Source organism: Piliocolobus tephrosceles, chromosome 1, assembly GCF_002776525.5.
Source record: "Piliocolobus tephrosceles isolate RC106 chromosome 1, ASM277652v3, whole genome shotgun sequence".
NCBI classification, from domain to species: Eukaryota; Metazoa; Chordata; class Mammalia; order Primates; family Cercopithecidae; genus Piliocolobus; species Piliocolobus tephrosceles.
This window is the reverse complement of record NC_045434.1, coordinates 88,695,727-88,701,726: the sequence shown is the minus strand read 5'-3', so window position 1 is coordinate 88,701,726 and position 6,000 is coordinate 88,695,727. Positions and strand designations below refer to the sequence as shown.

The 6,000-nt window shown below is 49.7% G+C and overlaps 1 protein-coding gene across 4 annotated transcripts in view; it reads right to left on the bottom strand.

Annotated features, from left to right (window-relative positions):
* GABPB2 (GA binding protein transcription factor subunit beta 2) overlaps positions 1-5,883 on the bottom strand; it is a 45,515-nt gene extending 39,632 nt beyond the window's left edge. For all 4 annotated transcript variants that reach the window (XM_026447766.2, XM_026447765.2, XM_026447764.2 and 1 more), the window contains exon 1: positions 5,128-5,883. The gene's annotated coding sequence lies outside the window, so the exon portion shown is untranslated. The remainder of the gene's footprint in view (positions 1-5,127) is intronic.
* Positions 5,884-6,000: the final 117 nt, after the last annotated feature.

Here is a 6,000-nt window from a genome sequence, read left to right as displayed (position 1 = left end):
TGGGGAGGCTGAGACGGGCGGATCACGAGGTCAGGAGATCGAGACCATCCTGGCTAACACGGTGAAACCCCGTCTCTACTAAAAATACAAAAAACTAGCCGGGCGAGGTGGCGGGCGCCTGTAGTCCCTGCTACTCCGGAGGCTGAGGCAGGAGAATGGCGTAAACCCGGGAGGCGGAGCTTGCAGTGAGCTGAGATCTGGCCACTGCACTCCAGCCCGGGGGACAGAGCAAGACTCCGTCTCAAAAAAAAAAAAAAAAAACAAAAACAAAAACCAATCTATTTTACCACGATTTGCCTTTAGTGAAAATGGGAGACTGGCCAGGCGCAGTGGCTCACACCTGTAATCCCAGCACTTTGGGAGGCCGAGGCGGGTGGATCACCCAAAGTCAGGCGTTCGAGACCATCCTGGCCAAAACAGTGAAATCCCGTTTCTAGTAAAAATACAAAAATTAGCCAGACATGGTGGCGCATGACTGTAATCCCAGCTACTCCAGAGGCTGAGGCAGGAGAATTGCTTGAACCCAGGAGACAGAGCTTGCAGTGAACCGAGATTGTGCCACTGCCCACTGCACTCCAGCCTAGGTGACAGAGTAAGACTCTGTCTCAAAAAAAAAAAAAAAAAAAATTCTAGTCTCATCAATCGTTTTTAAGTTTTTTCCTGCAATTTAGACTAACCCTGCTTATTCCTGTGAACCAACCAGTGATCTCTGGCTGCTGCTCAAAAGAAACAAAAGGGATGGGTAATGTAAAAATTTGGATCAATAATCTAATTCTGGGCACAATACTGGAATCAGCTAGTAACCCTAAATTAGCTTGGTTCCAACAGTTGCCCAGTTCACGGAAAACCTTCTTATTTAGTTTACTTGGGACAGTTTTGCTTATTTTGCTTTACTGTTGTGGAGTATATTGCTGTTGTACTCTTTGTGTAGGAATGCAGGATAAGCCTACTGAATGTTGTCTTAAACTGAACACTTTTTAATCTTCCAGATATTACCTTTTGTTGGGAGTTATGAATAGCTCTCACCATACTGATGCTTTCTGACTGAGCTCCTCTCTGAACCCTTGAATACAAGAAACCCTAAGAGTCAGGCAGGAATATTATCACCCCTATTCAGCCTGAAAAAGTTACAGAAGATAGATCTTTATTCATTTGTAATCCCTAGGATTAAGGGCTCTCCAATAAAAGGGAGGGGAGAAGTGTCAGAGGTGTTTGAACCAGAGCAACTCCATCCTGAATAGGAGTTGGGTGAAATAAGGCTGAGACCTACTGGGCTGCATTCTCATTAAGACAATCTTTTTTTGTTTTATGTTTTTTTGGGGGAGTGTTTTTTGAGATGAAGTCTCTCTCTGTTGCCTAGGCTGGGGTCCAGTGGCACAATCTCAGCTCACTGCAACCTCTGCCTCCCAGGTTGTAGTGATTCTCCTGCCTCAGTCTCACGTCTGGCTTTTTTTTTTTTTTTGAGACGGAGTCTCGCTCTGTTGCCCAGGCTCACTGCACGCTCTACCTCCCAGGTTCACGCCATTGTCCTGCCTCAGCCTCTCAAGTAGCTGGGACTACAGGCGCCCACCACCATGCCTAGCTAATGTTTTGTATTTTTAGTAGATGTGGGGTTTCACCGTGTTAGCCAGGATGGTCTTGATCTCCTGACCTCGTGATCCACCCTCCTGGGCCTCCAAAGTGCTGGGATTACAGGCATGAGCCACCATGCCTGGCCCATTTTTTGTATTTTTAGTACAGATGGAGTTTCACTCTGTGAGCCAGGATTGTCTCAATATCCTGACCTCTGACCGCCGCAGCCTCCCAAAGGGCTGGAATTACAGGCATGAGCCACCGCGCCCGGCCCTTGTTTTGTTTTTTGACTGTTTCACACCGTCGCCCAGACTGGAGCGCAGTGCCATGATCTCGGCTCACCACAACCTCTGTCTCTAATGCTCAAGCAATTCTTCTGCCTCACTCTCCCGAGTAGCTGGGATTACAGGCACGTGCCACTACTGCCTGGCTAATTTTTGTATTTTTAGTAGAGACAGGGTTTCACCATGTTGGCCAGGCTGGTCTCGAACTGCTGACCTCGTGATCTGCCCACCTCAGCCTTCCAAAGTGCTGGGATTACAGGCATGAGCCATTGCGCCCAGCCTTCCTTTACTTTCTCAATCGACTTGCTTTCACTTAAAACAAAACAACAAAAAACAAACAAAAAAAACCCCACAGCATTTTGAGGGGAACTATGTGCCATTCTCCCAGTATCTTGTCAATGCTGTTTCTGGCAGGTGGTCAATACTTGCCTGGTGGCCCATCGACCAGACAAGAGATGAAGCCTGATACACCAGAAAACAGTCCGGGCACTTCTGACTCTTTGACTACCAACAACTAATATTCTCCCTTGCTGGCTGTACCTCCACTTTCCCTATACATAAACTGAGGAAACAAAATCTGTCTCACTTGCCTTCTGGATTTTGGAGATGAATAAAATAAATCCCAGTGCTTTGGGAAGGCAAAGCAGGAGGATCACTTGAAGCCAGGAATTTGAGCCCAGCTGGGACAACACAGAGGGACTCTGTCTCTACAAAAATACAAAAATAAAATAATTAGCAGGGTGTGGTGGCCCACACCTGTAGTCCTAGCTATTCAGGAGGCTAAGGCAGGAGGATCGCTTGAGCCCAGGATTTTGAGGCTGCGATGAGCTATGATCACTGCACTCCAGCAGTGACTGAGCAAGACCCTGTCTCTAAAAATAAAAATAAATAAAAAATTAAAAAAGATGGAAAAGAACCTAAATATACGTCAGTAGGGGATGGGATAAAGTACTGAGCAAGACCCTATCTAAAAATAAATAAAAAGATTGAAAAGAACCTACATATATATCAATAGGGGATTGGATAAAGTATGTTTGTTTGTTTGTTTGTTTGAGATGGAGTTTTGCTCTTGTTTCCCAAGCTGGAGTACAATGGTATGATCTTGGCTCACTGCAACCTCCGCCTGCCGGGTTCAAGACATTCTCTTGCCTCAGCCTCCTGGGTAGCTGGGATTACAGGCGTGTGCCACCACACTCGGCTAATTTTTTGTATTTTTAGTAGAAATGGGGTTTCGCCATGTCAGCCAGGCTGGTCTCGAACTCCTGATCTCAGGTGATCCACCCTCCTCGGCCTCCCAAAGTGCTAGGATTACAGGCGTGAGCCTCCACGCCCGGCCTGTTTGTTTTTTAAAGAGACAGGGCCTCACTCTGTGGTCCAGGCTGGAGTGCAGTGGCGCAATCACGGCTCACTGTAGCCTCGACCTCCTGGGCTCAAGCAATCCTCCGACCTTGGCTTCCAGAGTAGCTGGGACCACCAGTGGGCACTACCACGCCCAGCTGACTAAATTTTTTTTTTCTTTTTTTCTCTGTACAGACAGGGGTCTCCCTATCTTGCCCAGGCTGGTCTAGAACTCCAGGGCTCAAGGGATCCTCCCACATCAGCTTCCCAAAAGGCTGGGATTACAGGCGTGAGCCACTGCGCCTGGCCAAAACCTTTCTTTTTTTTTTTGAGATGGAGTCTTGCTCATCACCCAGGCTGGAATGCAGTGGCATGATCTCAGCTCACTGCAAGCTCCGCCTCCCGGGTTCACGCCATTCTCCTGTCTCAGCCTCCCGAGTAGCTGGGACTACAGGCGCCTGCCAACGCGCCTGGCTGATTTTTTTTTTTTTGTATTTTTAGCACAGACGGGGTTTCACTGTCTTAGCCAGGATGGTCTCGATCTCCTGACCTTGTGATCCGCCCGCCTCAGCCTCCCAAAGTGCTGGGATTTACAGGCATGAGCCACCGCGCCCGGCCCAAAACCTTTCAATAAGTGTGTGTTTTAATAATTCATGCAGTGCTTGAGCTCTTGACAACAAAGTATTCTATTATCCAAGAGTAATTAATTACTTTTGTTTATTTAAGAATTTGGATGGGTCAGTTTTTTGTTCTTATTATCATCAAAGCAGGTGTGAAAATACATGCCTCAGAACATCTCTACTGGATTGGGTGGACCAAGTGATTAAATGAAAATATGGTCCTGGATGGCCAAAATTTTGTTACATTGTTGATAGTAAGCCATAGATTGTCCTTTTCCAAAGACAATGGGGTGGGGGGACACCCTAGAAAGAAAGCCCTTTTGGGAAAAGGGAGAGGAATGGGATGACGTCTGGCTCAAGGAAGTATGTGAGAACAGGAGACAGCCAACGGAAAGGAGAATTGCAATGGAAGAATCTGTTTCTTTTAGTATTGCTCAAGTCCCCACTGGGCGGCCAGCTGTACAAACAACTGTGAAAGAAGCGGAGTCGAGGCCGGGAGCGTGGCTCACGCCTGTAATCCCAGCACTTTGGACGGCCAAGGTGGTCGGATCACCTAAGGTGAGGGGTTCGAGACCAGCCTGGCTAACATGGTGAAACCCCGGTCTCTATTAAAAATATACAAAAATTAGCCGTGCACGGTGGCACACGTCTGTAATCCCAGCTACTCGGGAGGCTGAGGCAGGAGAATCGCTTAACCCGGGAGGCGGAGGTTGCAGTGAGCTGGAGGTTGCAGTAAGTGGAGATCGCGCCACTCACTCTAGCCTGGGTGACAGAGCGAGACTCAGTCTTAAAAAAAGCAAAAAAGCAGAGGCGGGACCCGTACTGCTCTCGTTCAGATTACCGAGTTCACTTGTTTTCTTTCAGGTCATTATTAGGGTCAGAGAATGAGGGTCGCCGTTTCCCTCTCTATCATAAACCCTACAGTTCCTCACACCAATGTCTGTCTGAAACATGGGAACCAATTTGGGGCAGGGAGCCAAACTCAGCCTCTGGCGACAGGCCTCGGCTCCGGCTCCGCCCCGCCCCCTAGTGGTCACCTCCGTGGCCTGGGCTTCCTTTGGTCCAGCTCCCCAGCCCCAGGTCTTACACCCACCCTCTTCTTCACCTCCTTCCAGTCCCCTCCCCTTCCTCCCGACAGCATCCCCTTCCTCTCCGTCCCCCTCCCCCAGCTGCCCCCGCTTCGGTGACGGGGAGCCGCGCGGTCCGCACCCAGAAGTCCGAGGCTGGGCTGGGAAGCGGTGTGACTTCTCACGGCACTTTCCTTTCCAGCCCTGACGCCCCCCAGAGTCCACACATCTCTTCTTTCCCCTCACCTCCTCGTCCGGGACGCTGCCGGCCGCGCTTCCACGGAGCCCGCCAGTTTAGTCCCGTTTCCTTCTCTAGTTAAGACTGCCTGTCAAGGACGGTTACTTTTTGCCCTTTTCATGTGTGCATGTTTTGGGGGCCTTTAACCCCCCCTCGTGGAGAAACAGAGGCAACGAAATGGCGGACCCGGAAATGAAGACGCCGCGAGTAAGATTTCTGGCGGAGGAATCTGTGAAGGGAAAATGATCAGAAAACCCATACTCCCATTCGAACAGAAAGATGATGCACCCCCGAGGCTCATCGCATATCTGCTGAGGGACTTCTGAGGTGGAAAAGTGCGTCACCGAGGCATCCTAGGCAGGACTATTTAACGAGGCGGAGGACTAGTGGTTACGTGTCTTGCGCGTCTGATTAGTTCCAGCAGGGGACGGAGCCCGGGACTCGTGTTGGCGCCAAGAACCTGGAGAACCGCTGAGGGAGACTCGGATCGTGCGTCAGTCCTGCAGTTTGCGTCTTAACTCTTGGCTGTTTCTTCGGGGTCCTGGGCGGCCAGGTTTAGGTTGACAGGAAAGCCTCACTTCCTTATCCCAAACCTCGGCTGCAGCTGTTTGGGACGTTCCTGACTTTGTGAATTGGGTTCTGGTGCCTGATGGACACATTTTTCCAGTTACAGCCCGAATGTAAGGACCCCAGAGCCAAGCTGTCCGTGCGAACAGTGAAACAAAGAACTGAGTCATTTCTTTTTTTTCTTTATTATTTTTTTTTGAGACGGAGTCTCGTTTCGTGCGTTGCCCAGGCTGGAGTGCAGTGACGCGATCTCGGCTCACTGCAACCTCCGCCTCCCAGGTTCAAGTGATTGATCTGCCTCAGCCTCCCCCCAC